The sequence below is a fragment of the Galleria mellonella genome, unplaced genomic scaffold (assembly GCF_026898425.1).
Source record: "Galleria mellonella isolate WM207_F2 unplaced genomic scaffold, CSIRO_AGI_GalMel_v1 utg139, whole genome shotgun sequence".
NCBI classification, from domain to species: Eukaryota; Metazoa; Arthropoda; class Insecta; order Lepidoptera; family Pyralidae; genus Galleria; species Galleria mellonella.
In genome coordinates this window covers 4,318,988-4,343,928 of record NW_026441995.1, presented here as the reverse complement: position 1 = coordinate 4,343,928, position 24,941 = coordinate 4,318,988, and the positions used below count along the sequence as shown (strand labels likewise).

Sequence of the window (24,941 nt, the reverse complement as noted above, 5' to 3'; positions counted from 1 at the left end):
TGCTAGCAATGGGATTTTTAGTTTCCGTTACTAACAATCCCTTTCCCCCTCGATGGAGATCTATGAAAAGGTAGATCTCTCTATCTATCGCTATCTAACTGTAGAGATCGTAAAATAAAAATAATTTTAAAATTGACCCTGCCCATTTTCATTTAAAGCGAAGACAGTTCATGAAACAGAAAATTATGATTTTAGTATAAAATGTATAATATATATATATATATATATAAATATATATATATATATATATATGTATATATCTTATACATAAAGTCCACGCTTTTGTATTGTAATGTGAATGTAATATAGAATACCTATAACAGATAATACAGATGAAAAATCTCCGATTTCAAATCGGAATACAAAATGAAAGGCACCGGCGAGATTCGAACTCACGATCTCCTGTTTACTAGACAGGCGCTTTAACCAACTAAGCCACGGCGCCGAGGCGTTGAAGAATACAAAAATAATATAGGTAACATAAATATACAAACGTGTATTTCATTGTTTAAAGTTTTCCATTGAATATTTTTTGTAATATTATTATCTTTAGTGTACTAACATATTTTTTTTAATTATTACACAAGTAATGCATTTTTTATAATGACCTTGATAGCGCATAGTGTAGTAACATACTATATCACCTTCCAATAGTCACGGATTCAATATAAGTACAATACAAATATATGTATTAATGAATTTCTGTTTATTTTTTTAGTCTGAGTATTTATAATATGTATGGACTTTATTCTGTTCAAATATCATAAAAGATATAAAGAAAATTTAAGGTAAATAAAAAGGTTTTTTATTAATTTTCCAACGTACTTAAAAACATATATAATATGTTTGTGTATTCATCATCATCATCATATCAGCCATTATCTATCGCCGAACATGGGCCTCAAAGGAAGGAGCTTTGCCAGTATTTGCCACGCTTGACAGGCGGCTTGGCAACCGCAGTTAGCCTTCAGTGATATTTTAAGAGAGACGCTACTACCTATCCCTTGACCTTAAGTTCCTTTAGTCACCTCTTACGACACTCACGGGAAAGGAAGGGGTAGCTCATTCGATGCAGGGACCACACGACAATGTATGTGTATTTGTATATGTATATATTATAATACTGAAAGTACTTACTCTCTTATTGATATTACACTAAGGTAGTTGCGTTAAAATTTTAATGGAATGTTTGAATTAAAAGTTAGGAACAGCCTGTATAGAAATAAAAAAATATTTTCATAAGAACTTCTTCGGACCTATGTAAATGTATATTTAAAAAAAAATGCCGTATTGGTCAGACCGTTCTCAAGTTTTGCGCTTAACGACACCTTTAATCGATTTACTTTTATTTACACACAATAGATATAACATAAGTATCTACTTACATATGTTTTTTCAATAGCTACGTAACGATAATTTTTTCTCAGAATCTCAGACTCTATTAGAAGCAACCCAATCGGATCTATCTAACAATATGGTAAGATTGTATCGCGCTATAAAACGAAAAGGCACCTTTCCGAAAAAAGTATTATATATTGATTTATTACAGATATTAATCATTACATTTGATTTATTTATTTTGCGCTCTTATCAATATCTTGAGAGTATAATAACACTTTTTTTTTATAAATATTTTATTGCTTGGTTGTAGGAGCTTCAAGCCAAATGATATTTTCACATTACACACAAGTTTGAAGGGCACTAATAATTATTTATATTTACACAAACAGGTACCAGTTAAAACTTTTATTCGAGAATCTTTAATTTTAATGAATTTAAGGAATTTGTATAATATAAGATCAAGATAGAGTAAGATGGAGTATCTCCCTAAAAAAACGTTTCAAAAAAAAACAAACTAATTTTAAAGAAGTGGTGCGCTTGTTAAATTTTATTAATATTTTAATTGATGATCATCATTCAATCAAGCACATTGTCATCTTATTTCTATACTAGTGTTTACCTGCGATTCCGCCTGCATAACCAGGACTGAAAGCCTATATCCATACAATTGATTGATCTGATTGTACATAGAGTACTTACACGAATTGTCGTATGTCAAATTTCATGAAGATTGTTTGAGTGGTTACCCTAACCACTCAAAAAATCAACCTACTAGGAAGTAACAAACAAACACACTTTCACATTTTTATTAGAAATGAAATTGTAACTAGACGATGTCATATAAGTAAAATCGCTACGAGGGGATGAATAAGAGAAAGTTTGGTTTTGGTGATGTTTTAAAAAGAATGCTACTGTCCATCCCCCGTCCTAATAGTTACTTTAATCGACTCTTACAGCAGCCACGAAAAAGGAAAGGATAGCCCATTCTATACCGTGAGCACACGACCAGTATACTATAATTTAATATAACAGTCGTGATTTAACAACAGATATATTTGTATGAATAAATTTACGTATGATAAATTTAATATAAGGTCATACAGATAACTCCAATACATAAAGTTATCGTTCCGAGAAACGCCATCAAGAACTAAACAATATACCTCACATGTTATCGTTGCCACAAATGTATTTAGATAGGTCATAGATCATACATCTAGATGGAACGGCAAGTGAGAGAAAACGCTCAAAAATCGAACGGCCAGCGCGCGTTTTTATAATTTACAGGAAAGTAATTATACTGTAACTGAATGATTGAATAGTGAATGAAAAAAAAAACGAAGAATGGAAAGCAGAATGTAATTAAATGAAGAGGTTTATGATATCATATCATATTACGATAATGTTATCCGCCACAAAATCATAGTATGATAATGTCGTCGCGCCACAAAATCAGTATGCTACAGTACCTAAACTATGAAACGACAGTTAACCGCCAATATATTCAATCGAATACAGAGAAAATTTTACGTGAGACAGAAACCATCCTAATTCTGAATTTATTTTAAATATGATAAAAACAAAAAATTAAATAGAATAGTTGATTTTAAGATAAATTTTCAATATATTGAAGGTATTTCGCTCTATAACATAGAAAGAAAAAAAAAATGTCCCTGTTTACAAATATCTGAAAATAATATAACATTGACGACTAAAACGACGTTTGATATAATAAAAGGATATATCCATTATACTATTTAATATACATTATATATTTAATATATTTTTCGAAAAGTTCGCCATAAATAAGGGTGTCGAAGGGCTTATAATAAGACAGTCTATCTAGATGCTTTTAATCAATGACATAAAAATTCATTGCCCCGCTTTAATATTTGACGCTTCGTAATTTAAATCGCTTCTACTGTATTTATGTATTTAATTTAGTACTCTATCTAGAGGGGCCAGCTAGGCAAATACCAATGCGACAAAATGCTGGAAGCTAATTAAAAATGATTGCACAATTTGGTTGTATGTACTCTATTTTCAATTGCTTTTTCATTTTTTGTATATGATATTCTAAAATTGTCCCGATTTTTTTATTACACCTATATATATATATATATATATATATATATATATATATATATATATATATATATATATATATATATATATATATATCACGTAATATAACTGGTAAATATTTCTTGCTAAAATATCAATCAGTAGTTATTAGTATACATACGAGTATACAATCACGTGTATAAATACTAGTATGTACTTACTTTTATCACAGTGACGTCACGACCGTGACAAGTCATTAAGCGGGCATATTTACAATACCTCCAAATGAGGGGGAAAGGGATTGTTAGTAATGGGGTCAAAATAGCACTATTACTAGCAATATCTCATCTATCGACCTCCACGTGGTTCCCCAGGAAACCATCGTGACTAATACCATTTTAATTCGTCAAAAAAAAACTGACCTACCTTCATCTTCATCTGTCATCCCTCACTGGTGCCCCGCCAGTGTATATCAATAGCGCAGACGGGGTTACCATACCATTATCACCCATTAAAAAAATACCTCCAAATGATCGTATCTCAAAAAACCGTTAATCCAATCAATACAATTCGTTACTGTGTAAAGCAGTTTTTAACCTTTCTCTAACGTAAAACAATTGATTATATTTAAACACTGGATTTACTAATTGCAAATTGATATAAAAATATAATTTTATAAAAATAAGTTAAAAACTAGACGATGCTGTACATTTTCTGTGATTTTTGGAAATTAATATAAAAAATCGAGGAGAATTAATACAAGGGTTCTTAATGGTGGGAATTTACAGGGTACAGAGGAATAACACCTGAGTCCTCAGGAATGGCAACGCATGGGGGGTATCATGGGCGAAATAGTATACTCTGTTATGTCCATGGTACTGCTCACGTCTATAGGCGACGGTTACCACTTTCCATCAGGTGGGCCGTCAGCTTGTTTGCCATTCTAAGTTGTATAAAAAAAAAAGACATAGCTTTCCTTCTCACTCTTCTTCTTGAATATAATCCAGGGTTTTTTTTATGGATGATAATGGAATGGTAGCCCCGCCTACGCTATCGGTATGCACTGGAGGTCACCAGTGATAGATGATAAGTAAAGATGAAAACAGGTCAGTTAGCCCATAACGAATTCCACAAGAGCTAACCACGACGGTTCCCAGAAGGTAGCATGTGGAGATCGACCTGATAGGGTGTATTGATAGCAATAAGCCTGTTAGACGCCATTACTAACAATCTCTTTCCTGGTATAATCCTGGATTATGTCCTTGCACATTGCATGTGTGTACAAAGTACCTACAAACAGAAATTGAAATCTACTTCCTTGTTTAAATCCATCTTATCTCCCTATCAGCAATGCCATTACATTGGAAATCTTTTGGTTCGCATTATAGATATAGATAATTGTTATCGGTTACGTACAAATACAAGCACCTTTGAGTTGCTATGCGCAGAACAATCCTTTTTATCAGCAGTGGATTTACCAACAGGCTGCGTGTGTTGGAGCCTTAGATTATATAGAGTGTCTCCATACAAATGCTTCGAGAAAAACGGGTCAACCTTTTCATACAATTGTGCGTGATAGTTATGAATGATTCCTTTATAACTTCTATATTTATTTTGTCTTATAATTTCTGCATCATTTTAATACGTAATAACTCATTTTTAATCATATCACCACCATAAGTTCCCTTAGTCGCCTCTTACGACGTCCACGGCAAAGGAAGGGGTGGCCTATTTAATGCCGGGACCAACACGGCTATAACATAAGTTTTTATTATTTTTTTTTTTATTAGCTTATTTGGTTATAGTGGATAGTACAAATAAAAATATTGACTTGCTATTTTTTTAATGGGTGAAAATGGAATGGTAACCCCGCCTGCGCTAACGGTATACACTGGCGGGGCACCAGTGAAGGATGACAGGTGAGAATGATAATGCAGGTCAGTTAGAACATCGTGATAAATACATCTGGGATTCAGCACGATGGTTTCCAGGGGGGACCACGTGGAGGTCAATCCGACAGGGTATATTGCTAGCAATGGGATTTTTATTCCATATTACTAACAATCCCTTCCTCCCCCCTACCCTATTGACTTGCATTCGACATAAATAGAAATTTCGAGAATATGTTAATCACCTATTTACCTTCCCAGAATGTACAATAAAAAAACACATTATTCGCTGAACTTTATAAATTTCCGATTACTTTTATCAATACCCGTACTTACACGTTCCATGGAATTTATATTATCTTAATTTTATCAGTTATTAACTATGATTAGGTACAAGACTGCTAAAGATGGCGCTAGCAACTGCAAAATAGATAAAACAAAATAAGAACATTACAGTGTGAGTTACTGAAAGTTTCTTCATATGATAACTAAGAAGGATATAAGATCTGGTGATGAAAAGAAGCGGTAATATTATTACGAGAACTTTACGTACCCAAGACGTCGTTTGAAATAAAAAGGGAAATAATTACATTGTATTTCACAAAAAAACAAAACCGACTTCATTTGTGGCAAAACCAAATTAAACCAAATAGTCGATTTTGAGAAAATTTCTTCTAAAAAAGAGTCCAATCTTTTCAATAAAAAAAATATCCAAATCTGTTTACAACTAACAGAGTTATGGGGTAACAAAAAAATACAATCAAACTGAAATATCTACCTTGTTTTTGAAGTCGATTGAAAAAAAAAAAAAATTGTTTTATCTATCTTTTAGCCTCTGGCTTATTCGACCGCCTTTATTCGAAACGTACAGGAAATAAGAGTATTTTCTCAGTACATTTATTTCTCTTATCATAACGATTATCATTTTCCTTATTTGTGTACGTTTGTAGTTTCTATTATATGTTAAGCAGTATTTACTACTTACTAATTCCGTATCCCTTATCGTTACTATCACATCAACTACTGTGATAAGTTAGTTGTTTGTTTAAACATTATATATATATTTATGTAGACAAATGGAAGAATTAGAAAATTGTCGAAATTCTTGGGAACAAAACCATGTTTTTGCGTTTACAGCTACTAATATTTTATATTTTCTTTAATAATTCAACAAATTCAAAGCAGACAACGGTTCTTGGAAAAGCTTTTATAAAATAAATCATAACATGAAAAAGACTTGCGAACAAGTAAATATTTTTTTTTTCCGAAGAACCATTTTCTCTTTGGTATTTTTTAAATATATTCTGATTGATATTTTTGTTATGAAAAGTATTCACGTTTAGAGAACAAGTGGAATTGTATGTGAGCGTAATTGTATTTTTAATCACAGCGTGGTCCCATCTCTTTCTTACCCGTGGACCTCGTAAGAGGCAACTAAGGGAACTTGATAGTTGAAGGATGACAAAAGCCTAACTGCCTGCCAACTAAGCGTGTCAACTACTGACAAAATTCTCCTTGTGGGGGAGACCTGTCTTCAGCAGTGGACAGTGAACGGCTGATCTGATAATAATGATGACAATAATTGTATTTGCTATTTTTAAATAGCAGAAATTTGTAATAAATATTACTATCTATCTATCGTATTTAAGAGCTGCGCTCTTGTCGGTGGAGCTCTTGCCACTCACTACGATTTTCAGCGAGTCTCTTCACCTCTTGATACGACACGACACCAACTCCTTCCTTGATCTGTCTGATGTAAATATTACATACTATTAATATTGTAAACTAGGATAACTGTATAAAAGAAATTATAAAAAAAATACTGACGATTTTTTTCTAAAACAACTTTGTAAGTTTTCCTACAATTATTAGAAAATCATTCAAATTGAATAAAATTTAAACATGCTTTTTTAAGTGACAATATTTTAAAGATGTACATACATGAAACATTTAGGAGTTTAGTAACTTTATTAATAAGTACCCATTATTTTATTTTTTATATTTCATAGTTCGTGTTTGTACTCGCATTGTTATTAATATTATAAGTATAAAAGTGAGTTCGTTCATTTGTTTGTTACCTCTTAGCGCTATAAATAAATATTCTTTACAATCCAAAAGTTCGAAACACTGAGAAAACAATGGGCGATAAGGCCGCCTATTGTTTTCTCAGTGTAATAATTTCTTGTAATTATTTGTATAGTAATGTAATCTTTTGGAGGAAACAATAAAGAGTATCTATCTATCTACCATTACCACGTGTGTATATGTACCAGTTTACACGTGTGTGTGTATATATATATATATATATATATATATATATATATATATATATATATATATATATATATATATATATATATATATATATATATATATATATAATATAATTATAATATAATTAAAAAGATATTGCCAAGTTCATTACTTGGCAATATTTTTTATAAACAAAATATTTCAATTACATTCTATGTCGCCCATTATAAGTACGTGGGAACTCACAGGTGATAATCAAAACAATTTTGTGTTTACACAAAAATATTGTATTTAAGTTGTTTTCTGCGTCCCCTGACAAGCTCGTAAAAGAAAATCCAATTATTTCATACCTACCCGAACCTCAAGTTAGCAGAAATTGTATTAGTAAAGTCCTTTCATCCACCTACGTACATTTCTACATAAATAACCTTTTACGGTTTAATAAATACGTACCTATTCGTTATACAGTTTCTTTGTGGGTGTAAGCATAGGAATAAGGACCTTAGAATTATTTATTACATTATTATTATCATTCGTTCTTATGTATATAGGTATAGAGTAAGTATTCTTACTAATAAAAGTGAAAGTGAATTTATTTGTTAACTCCTGAGGTGATAAGGGGATCAGAGGGAGACTTTGTACAAAAGTCGATTGCTCTGTCCATCACCTCTACCCCATTCGTGTTTCTACCGTGAAGCAGTTGTTTGCATGGCTGTGTTTCGGTTTGAAGGGTGGGATATAGCATGAATTTACAGGGTACAGAGGAATAACATCTAAGTCCTCAGGAATGGCAACGCATGGGGAGTATCATAGGCGAAACAGTATACTCTATTATGTCCATGGTACTGCTCATGTCTATAGGCGACGGTTACCACTTTCCATCAGGTGGGCCGTCAGCTTGTTTGCCATTGTAAGTTGTATAAAAAAAACCAGTCATGATAAAACTTGATATGTGCTCGTTTTTAATATGTTGGATAAAGAAGGACATAATACTTTTTTTCACAACAATTAATCTACCCTATTTGCTTTTAACAATAAGAGCGCCTTATTAATGTAACTTTATAGGTACATTTATTAATTGTTTTGCTTACTCCCTATATTATATAATGAATATAGATAGATAGATAGATAGATAATTTATTTACATTACTTACAGCACACAAATTACAATAAAAAAACATACACATAATACACAGTAAAAGAGATAAAAAAAATGAAAATAAAAAAGCAACAAAACAAAACAAAAAAACAAAATATATAAACTAACAATTTCCTTTCTTTTCTTTCTACATATATTTTTTTTAATTATAAAGAATTTTATATAAAGACTACTCATTTATTCATTAAATCAAAAGTTTTTTTTATATAATGAATTGAGGTGAGATTATTAATAAACAGCGATTTCAATTATGAAAAAAAAAATTAAGGGAGTGTGGTATGCCTATCCTGGAATTGTCTGATGCCCACCCCAGGATTTGCGCAATGACATGTCTCGTAAGCATGAGTAAAATCGGTACAGATCCTAAATCTATATATAAGGTTTCTCTGGACATTAATGGTGAAAAAAATAACATTACCTATTTCAAATCGCGCGTACAGTCGAATTTATATTTACTTCAATCGAGTTTTTCATTACGATATATATATATATATATATATATATATATATATATATATATATATATATATATATATATATATATATATATATATATTGGATTTCGACATAATCGATATTTATCTGTTATTGGGCCAATATACAGATATTGTAGCTACAATATACAGATACAGTAACTACAATATATGTTTATTAACTGTAACTAGTAACTGTTATTTACATGATTGTTATTATGATTGACTTTACCGTTTTATTATAAATTTTTTTATATTTCCATTTTTATATATCCATTTTAAACAAACAATCAAATCTTTTCTCTTTATAAAGTTATTATAGGTAAATTTATTCGTTCTTTTGAAAAATCTTAAATAGCTATATATCTAAGCAATAACTTGACGAGTACTGAACGGTTTCTGATGATTGTTTTTTTTTTTTTACTAAAAAAGATTTTTTTTTTATGTTTGTCCAATAATGTTAAATTACTACATCATAGTAATAGTACGTAACTTTAAGAAATCAATAATACAGTCTAGGAGTAATTGCAAAATTGTTTCAATAATATAGGACTTTCTAAACAAACTCAGCCAAGTTGACACAGACTGTGGATATTGGCCGTTTGGAAATTGTTAATATCGGAATAAGAATAATAAAGTAAATAAAGTTAAAGAACAAAAGATTCGAATAAATTGCGCCTTAAAAATAAAAACCTACTTTTTTTAGGTCAGTCAATAAAATATGAAAAATCACATTCATCCCTTCACCCATTTAAGGGAATCTGCAGGCTGACTTTATAAATTTCAAAATAAGAATTAACTCGAATTCACATTGAAAAAACGTCATATGGACAGTACTGTTATACCAGCTGACGTCTATTCGACGTGATTTCAATTTAATCCCAATTCGATTACTCAACGTCAGCCCGCATAGCTGTATCGTCGGTTGCTCTTGCGCCATTTAGAAAAAAAAAAAGTAGTTGACAATTTCAAAACCAGTTCTGAGGCATTCCATAAAACAGGCACGCAATATAACGTGTGAGCGAACATAATTTGTGAATGGGCCAAATCCGTGGGATTACCGACATTGGTGTAGATGTTGTAGGTAGGTAGGTACATAATGGACTGACGCCACTGGGAAACGTCTAGGTATTTCATTCATGCATTTAGAATTTCCTGTTAGTTACGTTAAATAATTGTTTTATAATACAGTCCTATTGTTGTTTATTAGAAGTGATCAATCTGACACTTGTTTATTATTACATACATAATGTATTTTGAAAAGCTTTTCCGTTTACTCAGCTGACAAACGGTAAACAACGCAAACGTAACAAAGCTGATGATTATGATCCTTATCATGTAAAAATTTATAAATTTACAACCATTTTTGTCTTCATTATTTTAACAAAATTTTCTGATATTTTTTTTTTATACAACTTTGATTGGCAAACAAGCTGACGGCCCACCTGATGGAAAGTGGTAACCGTCGCCTATAGACATGAGCAGCACCATGGACATAACAGAATATACTGTTTCGTCCATGATACCTCCCATGCGTTACCATTCCTGAGAACTCAGATGTTATTCCTCTGTACCCAGTAAATTCACGCCATATCCCACCCTTCAAACCGATATTTAACCGATTAGATTGATATTACAACAAACATCAATTTAACAAACAAATTGTCAAAGTTTAACTTAAATCTTTATTAAAACAAGAGGAAACTATTACATATATATAACATTACCTGAAATGACTATACACTTGAGTTTTATTACGTAAATAGGTGTTTATTAACTTGCATAATTTATAAATGTGTAAGCACGTATCTACATTTAACGGGAAGGAAGGAAGTGTCTTTGTAGTAATTTTGTATGAATGAAATTATAAATCAATTAAATATTACTCACAAGTTAATTTACACAAACGTCACTGATTTTTCAAATGAAACTGCACTATAATAATATTAACCAATAAGATAATGGAATTAGGGATGCGTAATATATAGCAATATCTATATATTTAGATACAATATCTATATACTGGTTCAATAACGAATATATTAAAAGTTTGTTATCCAAAAAATTATAATGGATAACACTTTTTCTCATTCATGCTTAGAAATGTGAGCATTATTTTGACAATCTTCTTCGAGATAAATCAAAATTGCCGTACTGACCAGATACATGTGGGCAGCGGCCGGCAAAAGTTGTATGAAAATGCATATCTGTCGCGTTTTGCGGCCAGATAAATTACTATGTAAACTCATATCTGTCCTGTAATTTAAAAATGGAAAGACCTTTAACTTGAAACATGGCTACCAATGAGGCAACTAATAAAAGGTTTTATTTAAATTTCGAATTGGCTTGCAAATAGAAAGCTGTTTATTGAAAAAAAAAAACAAAGAAACATTATGGCGCGTGAAAAAATATTATTGTTCGTTATTCGTTATTGAACTTAAAAAGTAAAATTGTGTTTTTGATTTCCGCGCATTGTTTGAGAAAAGTACTATACAAGCCTTGGCCACAACTAGGCATTGATGGACTCACGTATGTGTGCCTCGGCTGCGTCTCGGCCCACATTTGCACGTTCGTCCATCAATGCCACAGTTGCTGGCCGCTGCAGTAATCTACTATTAACATATTCAAAAATAGATATTCGACCGAAATGGGCGATATTGAAATAGGTAATTACCTTTATTCTGCATTAACGTCCAGAGGAATCCAATATATAGATATCGCATCGGTATCCATATTACCCATGCCTAAATGAAAAACGACGGTTACTGCTTTCCGTCAAGTGGATCTACAACTTGTTTACTATTTTAAGTATCCTAAAAATAACTAAAAAAAAAATATTTAATAATAATAATAAAAAAAAATAATTAAGCAAATTACACTTCAAGGTTATCCTATGAATTGTCAACTGAATAATGTTCTCAATTTTTGCCAAATAATCTTTTTAAACGGTGTTTATTGGACAGTAAATAACTAATAATAATTTTTATATCACAAAAGTAACAAACAAACTTAAAGTCCCATCTAATTGTGTACGGTAATCGTTGCCTATGGGCGTGTAATGTGCGTATTTCTGACCCTGAAAAATTTTCAATACCTACTTTTTTGAAAAACCACATACTGTTTAACTTGCCTCACATATTACATATTTTTATATTATATTGCATATTTTTGCAATTGCCTTGCACGACATAAGTCATTCTTTAACAGTTAATATTGTTATAACAAAAATTGTATGGACAAGTACATTAAAATAAAAAACAAGAGATCTAACCACACAAAGCTAACAAATAAATAAACACTATTAGCGCCATCTAGTTCTAAACTAAGCAGATCTTGTTCTATGGATACTAGGAAAATATTGGACATATTAATTTTTATTTAAACACATACATGTTATTATATTTAATGCTCAAGGGATGGACCGCAGCGTCCCTCTTAAAATATCACCAAATGCTAACTGTGGTTGCCAAACCACCTGCCAAGCATGGCACTTACTAGAAAAACTCCCCTTATGGGGAATTGTATTATATGGGGACCGAACCCGTGGCCATCGATGAAGCAGAATGTCAGACTGCTAAACCTCCAATATTTTCCTTTTTGAATAAGGAATTATAAACGATGATATCTTATGAATGAGGACAGATAAAAAAATCCTCATCAAGAAGCAATCCGAATTGACGTCACTCTCTCAGTATAAAGAGAGATTTACCCATCGGCCTATTAATTTCCTGTGTGATCATAGATGAAGGATATAGGATGCGTCAGTGACCGTCCAATTACGACATGGGTAAATACTAACGGCGACATATTCAAGACAGTTTTTCCTCACCTGTTGCGTCTAATTCTTTCCAACATGTAAAAATTATGTTGCGCGCAGAACCTGTAATTTCCTGTAATTTGCCCGCTCATTGTACTACTGTGTAATTTGTGGTTCCGTTAGTACATAGAAATGGAAAACGTTACGGGTTGCGGTTAGTAATAACTGGATACGCAGGTATACAGTTGCAACAGGGAATTATTTTAAAACGCAATATGCAATAGAACACTCTTCTTTATTTAAAAAAAGAAATAGCTTCGTTTTTTGCTCGTTCTTTTTTTTTTTTTTTTTTACAACACAGGGGGCAAACGAGCATGCGGCTCACCTGATGGTAAGTGACTACCGCCGCCCATGATCACCCACAACACCAGCGGCATTGCAGGTGTGCTGCCGGCCTTTTAAAAAGGAATATACTCTTTTCTTGAAGGTTATGTTGTCGTATCGGTTCGGAAATACTGCTGCTGGAAGTTGATTCCAAAGAATGGTTGTGCGTGGAAGAAAGTGCCTTGAAAAACGCACGGTGGAAGACCGCCACTCGTCCAGATGATTGGGATGAAACTTTAGTTTGTGGCGGGTTGTACGGTGGTGAAAATTAGCAGCAGGTATCAATCCGAACAATTCCTCAGAACACTCCCCATGATAAATTCGGTAGAAGATGCACAGAGATGCAACATCTCTGCGCAGTTTCAATGGGTCAAGTCGGACAGTAAGGCGTTGACTATCGATAATTCGAGCCGCCCGACTTTGAATGCGGTCTAACGGAAGGAGTTGGTACTGTGGCGCTCCTGCCCACAGGTGAGAACAGTATTCCATATGCGGCCTGACTTGGGCTTTATATAATTTCAGGCGGTGTTCTGGCATGAAATATCGTCTCACCCTATTGAGCACTCCTAACTTTTTGGAAGCTATCTTAGCCTTCTCCTCCAGATGACCGCAAAACTGGACGTCGCAAGATATATCAACGCCCAGAATTCCTAGACTTGACTTTTTATCGAGGGAAGTGCCCTGAAAGTGAGGAGATACGACAAACGGCGTCTTTTTGCGGTAAACGCGCAGACTTGTGTCTTTTTGGGGTTAAATTGGACAAGATTTTGTTCACCCCAGATCGAAACTTGATGGAGTGAAGTTTCGATTTCAGACACAAGTCTATTCCGGCACTCATCGGTATGTGCCCGCGAGATCTTTGCATGACCGGTATATAATGTATCTCCTGTACTGTCGTCCGCATAGCAATGAATATTACTTATCTGTAACATATCATTGATATGCAGAAGAAACAGAGTCGGAGATAGTACACAGCCTTGCGGGACACCAGCATTCAAAGGTTTTAAATCAGAGCATGCACCGTCGACTACGACCTTAATGCTACGTTCCTTGAGAAAACTGGCGACCCAAATGCACAGTCTCGCAGGCAACCCAAATGAAGGTAGCTTTGAAAGCAGCGCTCTATGCCACACCCGATCAAAGGCCTTCGCAATATCCAGACTAACTGCTAAGGCCTCTCCCTTACTCTCAATTGCCACTGCCCATCGGTGTGTTAAGTAAGCTAAAAGATCACCGGCCGAACGTCCCTGTCGAAAGCCGTACTGGCGATCACAGATCAGCCGGTGCTCTTCTAGGTACCGGAGCAGTTGACGGTTAATGATGGATTCCATAACCTTCGAGAATAAGGAAGTGATAGCTATGGGCCTATAGTTAGCTGGATCTGAGCGATCTCCCTTTTTAGGGATCGGATGCACCAGAGCAGTCTTCCAAAACTTTGGGACTATGCCCGATGAGTAGCTAAGCCGAAAAAGACGCGTAAGAACCGGAGCCAACTCTGGTGCGCACGTCCTAAGCACAATTGGAGGAATACCATCAGGCCCACTCGACTTATGGATTTCGAGGGAGAAAAGTGCTCTACGCACTGAGCTATGCGTGAATTTAATGTCAGGCATAGAGCTCCTACAACACGTGATGGTCGGTGGTGGTTTCTCCCCGTCATCCAATGTCGAGTTTGACGCAAAGATGGATCCAAGAAGATCGGCCTTTTCTTTAGCGTTCTGGGCCAACGAGTCATCCTCCCTGCGCAAAGGTGGAAAAGATGACTTACAGAAATTCCCTTGTGCAGCTTTGGCAAGAGACCAGAAAGCTCGAGTCCCAGAGGGCAAACTAGCCAATCTCTTGCCATCTCTACTAATATGCTCTGACTTCGCTGTGGCTATAACTCTTTTGAAGGACCTAGAGGCAGAGTTATACTTCTTTTTAAGAGCACTGGTGTTAGGATCTCGCGACGCCACACCTTTAGCCCAGGTTAGGAAGCACTCCTGTTTCAGACGAGATGCTGTTCTACAGGAGGCTCCATACCAGGGCTGGGATTTCCCGCCGACGGGCACCACAGAGTTAGGAATAAATAATTCCATTCCCTGAAGCACCACATCAGCAATGGAATCGGCAATGGCGTCGGGATCATCCAGTGTGAAGCAAACCTGCCTCCATGGGTAAGATGCGAAAAAAATCCGCATCTCATCCCAATCTGCCGACCTGTAGTGCCAAATGCGACGTCTACCCGTAGAACGAGGTGGAGTCGGACTCGTAAGAGGCACTTCGCTCCGCACCAAACAGTGATCCGACGATCCAAGCGGGGCTTCGACGGAGCTGAAATCAAATTTCGAACTAGCCGGTAGATTTATAAGAAAATTACTGTTCAAAAATGCTTACATGAATAAAAATAATTTTCATTTCACATTATTATTAACAGTTTTTAATTTTATTAAAATGTGTAAACTTTAAATAAAATTGGAAAATAATATTTATGTAAAATAATACTTAAAAGTTTTTATTTATTAATTTAATTTTTAATTTTATCGGGTGGCATCTCTCAACATATTTTTTTTATTGACTATTGCCGTTTTACTGAAATATTTTAAGATGAATATAAAAAAATCAAAACAAAATATGAATATTATTTGGTTTAAATGTTTTATAGCCAATATTTAATTTTATGTTAAATAGATCCAGAAAGAAACTAATGGATTACGTGGAAGATGACATGGCCAGAAGGAATGTCAGTATTGAGACTAGTGCAAATGGAAAAAAAAAAACATATTACTATCCCAAATTGGTATTGGAAAAGGGCAAGACAATGGTGTGTATATATTAATCATTGAAAAAATCGTGCCATCTAAAAAACAGAACAGATTTCCCATAAAATCGATGAAAAAGATTATGTCAATAGATGAAATAATGTGAACTGTTTTCTAGAAAGAAAGAAAGAAAGAAAAAAACATTAATTGCCAACAACAACAACAACGAACACTCAGGTTATGGAATGAGCTCCCTGCCTAGATTTTCCCAAGAGACTACAGCATGGGGTTCTTCAAAAGGGGGATAAAGAGGTTTCTTCAGGGTCGGCAACGCGCGCGTAATACCTCTGGTATTGCAGGCGTTCATAGGTAACCGCTTACCATTAGGTGGGCCGTATGCTTGTTTGCCATCTCAGTGGTATAAAAAAAAACTTATTATATTTTTTAATGAGTGATAATGGAATAGAATATAATTTTCTCTTATCGTTTTTTAATGATTAATAATGGAATGGTATTTGCTGTCTACGATATCAATGTACACTGGTGGTGTATAATATAGGTGAGAGTAATAATTCCACAAGGATTAACCAAATTGGTTTCCAAATTGGACCTGACAGGTATATATTGCTAGCAAATGTGGCTGTTAAAACATCATTATTAACGATCCCTTTTTTAATGGCTGATAATGGAATAGTAATCCCTCCTGCACAATTGAAGTCACTGAAAGCGGTTTATTTAATCTCTTACCGCCTCGTCTGCTTTGTAAGACAATAAGCAATTTTAAGCTATACACAACAATTTTTTTTTAATGGATGATAATGGAATGTTAACTCCTCCTGCACTATCGGTTCACACTGGCGGGGCATTAGTGAGTGGTGATAGGTGAGAATGAAAAGACAGGTCAGTTAACCCATCGTGATGAATACACATGGAATTCAGCACTATAGATTCTAGAGGGAACCGCGTGGAGATCGATCTAATAAGGTGTATTGCTAGCAATGGGATTGGTAATCCGCATTAATTACTTAATTCCCTTCCCTCCCGCGATTATTATGTTATAAAAACAAAAACCAAGTGTAATTTAAATAAAAACAAATTCAAAATTAAATCATCTTTATTCAAAGAGACTTGTTTACAAGCACTTTTAAATAGTTTTTTTTTTTTAATCTACTGCAGGGGTTGGAAAATTGTTATCTGTTGAGAAGAGTCCGCAAGAAACTCAACAGTCATATTACGCCGACCCAAATAATTGGGACAAGGGCAGAAAAATGATGACGAATGATGTCACAATTTACAAGACGGTACAATTATAATGTAGGTAATATCATAGATAGAAGTATATTATACTTTTTCTATGATAGAAGTTATTAATCCGCGGGACTTACTTCATTTATGTCTTTTGTACGCTACTGAATATGCCCTTAATACTTTATTTGCTTACTACTTTCTTCATGTCACAAATATTTGTCCTATTTCACCTAAAAGGGAATATTTATATTAGAACTAACACAGAAAATAGAATAAGTATTTATTTGTCAAGTAATATTATTTTTACTTTCCATTTCTCTTAATTTAATTCCACTGAGGCAAAGGACAAAAACAACGTAACATTTTTTTTACGTACAAATAGGCTTCTTATTTTTTTTTTCTATTCTTAATTTGATTTTCAACTTTAGAAACTTACAACATTTACAACCTTTAAATACTGAAATACTGAATTATTATGTCTATCGCCTAATACTTTTTAATGGATTTAATAGAATAATAATACTCTATGCTAATACTCATAGTGGGCATTTGGGCAATGGCGGGACATTAGTGATGGAAAAAGGATGACGATGAAAGTATGTCTACAGATATCATCACATATCGTACATACTTTAAACTATCTATTTCCATTATCCATTTTTATCCAAATAAATAGGTACAAATTTCGCTGAAAATTTTTTGATAAACAAGTGGGTGTTAACAGTGTTAAAATAACAGGAAATAAGGATAATGATTTGAGAACAAAAAACAATAGAAATGAGTAATTTATTTCATCACATTATAATAATGCGTCACAGAGATATTCTGTTGTTGGATTCTATCTAATCTGTAAATGAATTATTAGATACGATATATTATTTTAAATGTAATGTAATGTCAAAAACTGAAGACCAAAGAAAAGTACTAGTGGTAATATCCCCAAATGAGTCATCAAAGCAAAACATGTTTTATAACAATGTAAGATTTTGCTCCACAAGAAACCTATTTTAAAAGTGACAAAATGAATATGGGATCAACCCGTACTAACGTTTACTCCCGTGACAAAATGTTAATTACTTGTTCTTGATATTTATTACTGTAGGTAATTAGGAGTTTTTTTTTTTTATTTTAAAATACACATCTTAGATTATATACTCATAGATAGAATGTCACCATACAAATGCTTTGAGAAAAGCGGGTCAACTTTTTCATACAAATTTGCGTGCTTAAATAGTTATGAGTGATTCCTTTATAAATTCTGTATTTATTTTGTCTTACAATTTCTCTATCATTTTAATGCATAGACTTTATGCAATAAAAAGATGGAGAAGTATATAGAACACTAATAAAAAACGAGACAACTAGTTTAACAATTAGCTGACAAAAAGTTGACGCGTTTTTTGAGGCTCGAGACTCTATCTATATAATCTAAGATGTTAGTTTATATGTACACTAATTTAGCCAAGATTGCTGTCAAATTATTTTCATAGAATAATATCTTAAACTACGTTTGTTTACTACTTCGTAAGCGTAGATCAGATCAGAAGTAGAAAAACCAATGCAAGAGACCACTTCTAGATGGCGTATCAAGATAAAACATGCACTAGCTTTTAAACATTCTGGTGCAATAGTTTTTATGTGAATCCGAAACAAACAAACAGACAAACAAAATTTATAATATTATTATATTATCATCTATTGCTCTTATAATTTTTTTCTTAAATATCTCCTGTTTTTATCTATTACGTAGTCTAGTTACAATTTTATTGTATTAGTAAGATTATTGTTTATTCACAAAATTCAAATATTATTCTGAAACATTCTCGAAGTAAAAAGAAAAAATTCAAAATTGAAGTCACTGAAAGCGGTTTATTCTCTTACCGCCTCGTCTGCTTTGCAAGACAATTTTAAGCAATTTTAAACTATACACAACAATTTTTTTTTTAATGGATGATAATGGAATGGTAACCCTGCCTGCACTATCGGTATACACCGACGGAGCACCAGTGAGGGATGTTAGGTGACAATGAAAGTAGGTTAGTTAGCCCATCGAGACGAATTCCACTAGAATTAAAAACGATGGTTTCCAGGGGGAACCGCGTAGAGGTCGACCTGGTGGAGTATATTGCTAGCAATGGGTCAGTTAGACCCCATTACTAACAATCCCTTTCCCCCCAATATACACAACAATTACCACAGGTTATTTACTTTAAATTTCAACTTATTTATTTATACTTTTGCACACATTGAAATATGTTTACAGGGCGGACTTAATCAGTCAGTATGTTATTATATATAAAAAAAACAGTGTATAAACTAAGAATGTTTTCTGTAGTATATAAGTACCTTATTTACTTACCTATTTGTAATAAATTTCCTGCTAAACTCAAAGACTCCTTTCAGAGAAGTACGAGCATCTACTCATCGACAACATAATCCGTGTCATCAAATTATTTGTAATCTTGTCACATCAACAATGTGACCCTGGCACGTACACACGCCATAATTATGGGGCTATTTCTTCTCATGGGTACCATATAATGGCGTAATGTCCTTAACCCTTGTATACATTGTCTAGTTTTCTATAAAACAAAAGATTGTAATGTGTGACACATTGTGTCATTTGAGATAACTTGGGATTACTACATTATTATGATATACCTACATAGATAAACTAGTGTGTTCCAGGTTTAATAAAAGCTAATCCATCCCGTTCACTGTATTGGAATTTCGGAGAAGTCCTGCTTAGTAATTACTTACATTATACTATTCAGCATTTTTTTTAATTGATGGTTTCGGGGCATCAGTGAGGGGTGATACGTGAGAATAAAAAAGCAGACTAGTTAACCCATCGTGATGAATACACTTGGAATTCAGCACGATGGTTTCCAGGAGGGACCAGGGGGAGGTCGACCTGTTAGAGTATATTGTTAGCAATGAGAGTGGTAATCCGCATCACTAACAATCCTTTCCCTCCATTACCAGTATATATACCCATGACTCTATCTGTGTGACCGGAATATATATCCAGGTCGCACACACACACACATACATATTAATACATATACATTGTCCGGGATAAAATGTAGGCTATGTCCTACTCCCTTACAAATAACACATGTTTACGCAGATGGATACCGGTGAATGACAGTAGGTGAGGATGGGGGGAAAGAGATTGTTAGTAATGGGTAATAACAGCCCTATTCCTAGCAATATACCCTATCAGATCAACCTCCACGCGGTTCCCCCTGGAAACCATCCTGATTAATTCTTGTCAAATTCTTCACGAGGGGCCAACTGCCTTTGTCTTCACCTATCATGCCTCATGGCTGGTACCCCGCCAGTGTATACCGATAGCGCAGATGGGGTTGCCGTTCCATTTTAACCCATTAAAAAATAAGTGAGGATAAACTTAAATTAAGCTGATCATGACGAATTCATGAGGAATTAACCGCGAGGATTTCCAGGGGAAACCACATGGTACCCAACAAAAGCAAATTGCTAGCAATGTGGCCACTATACTGTATTATTTAATATCATCATCATTATCTGACCACTGCTGAACATAGGCCTCCTCCATAGACTGCCTTAAAGAATGGGGTCGTTCCTTATGGCAATTTACTATTAGTACGGAATTTGCCCGTATTTTGCCACGCTTAGAAGAGAGGTTGGCAACCGCAATTTGGCTTTGGTGATATTTAAGATAGACGTTGCTGCCCATTCCTTGACCATTAAGTTCTCTTAGTCTCCTCTTACGACACCCACGAGAAAGCAAGGAGTGGCTTATTCTATGCCGGGATCACACGGCAAATTACTTTATATAATCTGTGCTGTTATTTTTAGCCAAACATCTTTTGCTTCATAGTTGACTAGTAGAGAACGCCTTTAAGTCTTACGTTCGACATGTGTAGGTACGTTTATTATGTAAATGAAAGATAAATAAATAACAATCTCCTTCTCCTGCACAGACGAGGTTACCATTCCATTTTCATCCATACAAAAAAAAAAACATTTATTCGTGGAACACGAAGCGGTACCGACAACAATACTAGAAGGGCAATCGCTAGCGAGAACCGTGCTGTTCTCGGTACTAGATGAGTTTGTTTTTGTTGAGTACGATGAAGACGTTCACTTTGCAGATCCCCGAACAACAGAAACGGGCTTGCGTTCCACGAGAATTTCATGATTAACCGTAATTTGCTGGATTCTTGGAAGATATTCTATATCTTTGTAATTTTTTATACAGCTATAGTTAAACGCATTAAATATTGACTAGTTTCATAGTGATTTAGTCGATTTTTAAAAACGAGGCGTTCATTTGAATATTTTTCTGATTATGTTGCAGATTTACCCCGACAATTCTGAGTAGTTTTTATAATTATTTCTACAATTAATGAAGTTTATCTCCGTGTTGGTCCTTTATTAATTTTGTACCAGTTGCTGCTACTGTTTATTTTGCAGAACAAAAGACTTCAAAATTTATTTGTAGATCCACAATCCATAGAATTTATGTTCTAATTTTAAAAAATCTATCTAATCTGCCTGTATTTATAATTATTATTCATCTATATCTATTTGTTGATAATTCAACAGAAACTGATGCGTTTTTGTGTAATGGCAAACGAATTCTCCAGCTTCGTGTCACTTCGATAATTTTTTTTATGAAATGTATACAAGCGGTTGATTGATTTTGAAATTTTTACACTGAATTAGGTCTTTTGTGATACCTATTGATATCAATACTTTATATTGAGATATATTGTATATATTTGTATGACACTACATACCAATATACTTTATACTAACAATATATATTCTAAATTTCTAAGTAATCATTAAAATCGGACATATAAAAATACACAAAATTTCTAAACCTTCTCCTTCTTAATATTTGTTAAAAATATTTATCTGTTTATGGGAATTATATTCTGCGTATAAAACATATACGCAGAATTGATATTTTTAGCCACAACGTACCTATTAAAGCAATAATAACAATAAAACCCTTTGTTATATAACTTGTGCACTTTGTCAATAGCTGACTGATTTCTAAGAATATATCTACAACGGTTTAGGGTCATAATATGTTTACGTCTATATAACATGAGTCATATTAAACAACATTGATTACATTTTAATTTCAGCATATATAATGTTTTACAAAAGAGGAAGAGGAAGACCGAGGAATAACTACATGGGACAGATAGAGGAAACACTAGGTGTCATGTCATGATAGAGCTGGCTGGAAGAAGATGCATGAATTAGTTGCACCGACAAGAGGAAACTCTTAAATGAAAAGAAGAGAATGTTTTACAACAATTAATTTAAGCTACCTAATCAACAAACCTACAAGAAATAATATAATACTGTGATAATACAAGAAAATATTATGTTTTTTACATTGAATGGCAAACCATCATAATATATTTGTTCTTAATTTTTTTTAAGCACACTTACAAAAGAAGGAAATTCTAAACTTGTTTTTTTTGCAACTATATTAAGCGATAATGTTGCCATTTTTGAGCCAATATATATACAATTTTCTTTACAATCAATAGGGTTTATTCTTGTATTTTTTTTTTATTATAGCACGATATGTGAGCACATCTTGAATGAACACAGAGACGACATGGTACACAAATACGATCAACCGAAAAGAGAATAGTCTACTCTCAACGGTTTTTTTTTTTTGATGGGTGAAAATGGTATGATAACCCCGCCTGCGCTAACGGGATACGCTGGCGAAGCACCAGTAAAGGGTGATCGATGAAAATGAAAATAGGCCAGTTAGCCCATCATGATGAATTCATTAGGAATTAACCATGATAGTTTCCAGGGGGAACCGCGAGGAGGTCGACCTGGTTGGGTATATTGCTAGCAATGGGATTCTCAGTCTCCATTACTAACAATCGCTTTTCCCCCCTACTCTCAACGGTTGGCTCACTAAATGCTATTTCACGCTGTCTCTGTAGGATTAGAAGTTAAAAGATAATCTTTTGAAGGGTAGCAATAAATCAGAATAATTATCTATTTGTTTATCTATTAAATATTCCATATATCAGCTGTTATGTTTTAAATAAGTAACATAAGTTGCGCAGTAACAAAAAAAGCTGCGCAGTAATACGTAGGTAAGTACGTACTTGTAATCTGAAGATTAACGGATTTCCTTTTAAGAAATCGAATGGAACTTTTAGTAGGTGATCTATTGTTCCAATGGCATTGACTATTTGTACGTTGTCATTGGAAACCTTTAAAGGTGGAATTAAACTCAGCTGATAAATACTCGTTTTTTTGGCCTTATTCGTCTAGATTTTAACCAGTTTAAAAAAAAGAAGGACGTTCTCAATTCGGTATTTTTTATTAAATTTATTATCTCACAACCTTAGCTTATAACTCTATCAATTATATACCAATTTAAAAATTTTAAAACAGCTACATAATAAGTTATTTGAATATATTTTTGTATATTACAAAATATAACACTAAACTAATCCGATGAATTTTTTTTTATACTACTTAGAATGGCAAACAAGCTGACGGCCCACCTGATGGAAAGTGGTAACCGTCGCCTATAGACATGAGCAGTACCACAGACATAACAATGTTTTACGATTAATACTGTTTACTCTTATGTCGTTCTCATAATAATTTAATCACAATTTTTTACTTAACGAAATCTTAAATTACCTTTTTCTTACATTGATGTTCTCAATGACCTAAACCTGCCATAACATAGCTCTATGTTGTTTGTTGTACGTGTATCTGATTCCATCCTAGTTCGATCGATCAAAACTGTTCCAAGGTCGCGTTCAGTTGCAGAATTATTTATGATCACAAATCCACAACATGTAGATATAAATGGCGATTCTTGGAAATGTAATGAGATGTTTATTTTGATCCCGAGCAATTCTTGGCGCCGGCGACACGGCGCAATCCTAATGAACAGAATAATGACGCGCGCCTCTAAATCTGGTTATTTGTTATGAATATTCTCATTGTTTCCATACGTTGTAACGTTGGTCGTTTAAATAGAAAGTCTCTGAAAGTTACTCACAATTTTCTTTCGCGTGTAATGTCTAGTGACGTCACAATTCACGTAGGAGCTCTCGTTACGCGACCAACCAAACAAGGAGTGTAATGTTTTCTAATTTCATGTATGCGAGTTTCTTTATTCCAAGATACAAATGCCTGAACAGATTTGGATATATGGTATAACGTTAGAATCCTTACCGAATGACGCTGCCTAAAAATTTTTCGAGGATAGTCCGTTTTTGGCTGAGCAAACGAGTTTGTAATCGACTTCTTTAGTGCCATTGTGATTTATATTGCATTGCAATAAAATCCATAAAAAAAAATGTTTTTTTATTCAACTTAGAACGGAAAACAAGCTGACGGCCCACCTAATAAAAAGTGGTACCTATAGACGTGAAGAGTACCATAGACTTTACAGAGCCCATGATACTCCTTATGCATTGCCATTCCTGTCGACCAAGGTGTAATGCCTCTGCACCCTTAATACCTACAAAACATTTGGTATACGATTTCGACTCGCACTTGCCGGTTGTTTATTTAATATGACCGGTCAGAAGTTAATAAATGGAGTCACTGTATAAATTAATGTACTTTGAAATT

At 33.7% G+C, this 24,941-nt stretch overlaps 2 long non-coding RNA genes and 1 other non-coding gene across 5 annotated transcripts in view; 1 reads left to right on the top strand and 2 right to left on the bottom strand.

The window, feature by feature from the left end:
• LOC128202562 (uncharacterized) overlaps positions 1–22,864 on the top strand; it is a 48,403-nt gene extending 25,539 nt beyond the window's left edge. The window contains exons 1-4 of one of the 2 annotated variants that reach the window (XR_008253851.1): positions 6,398–6,541; positions 15,991–16,123; positions 17,238–17,375; positions 22,454–22,864. This is a non-coding gene — a long non-coding RNA (uncharacterized LOC128202562). Of the gene's footprint in view, positions 1–6,397; positions 6,542–15,990; positions 16,124–17,237; positions 17,376–22,453 lie in introns of those variants that run through there. The other variant, XR_008253852.1, reaches the window with a different exon arrangement.
• On the bottom strand, positions 372–445 carry Trnat-agu (transfer RNA threonine (anticodon AGU)). The gene has a single exon. It is a non-coding gene; the product is annotated as a tRNA-Thr (tRNA).
• On the bottom strand, positions 17,158–24,941 carry LOC128202563 (uncharacterized). Of its 2 annotated transcripts, XR_008253854.1 has the most exons (4): positions 24,364–24,941; positions 23,997–24,244; positions 19,669–19,891; positions 17,158–17,539 (listed from the first exon to the last, which is right to left on the bottom strand). It is a non-coding gene; the product is annotated as an uncharacterized LOC128202563 (long non-coding RNA). The 2 variants fall into 2 exon arrangements; XR_008253853.1 differs by having other exon boundaries at positions 23,997–24,941.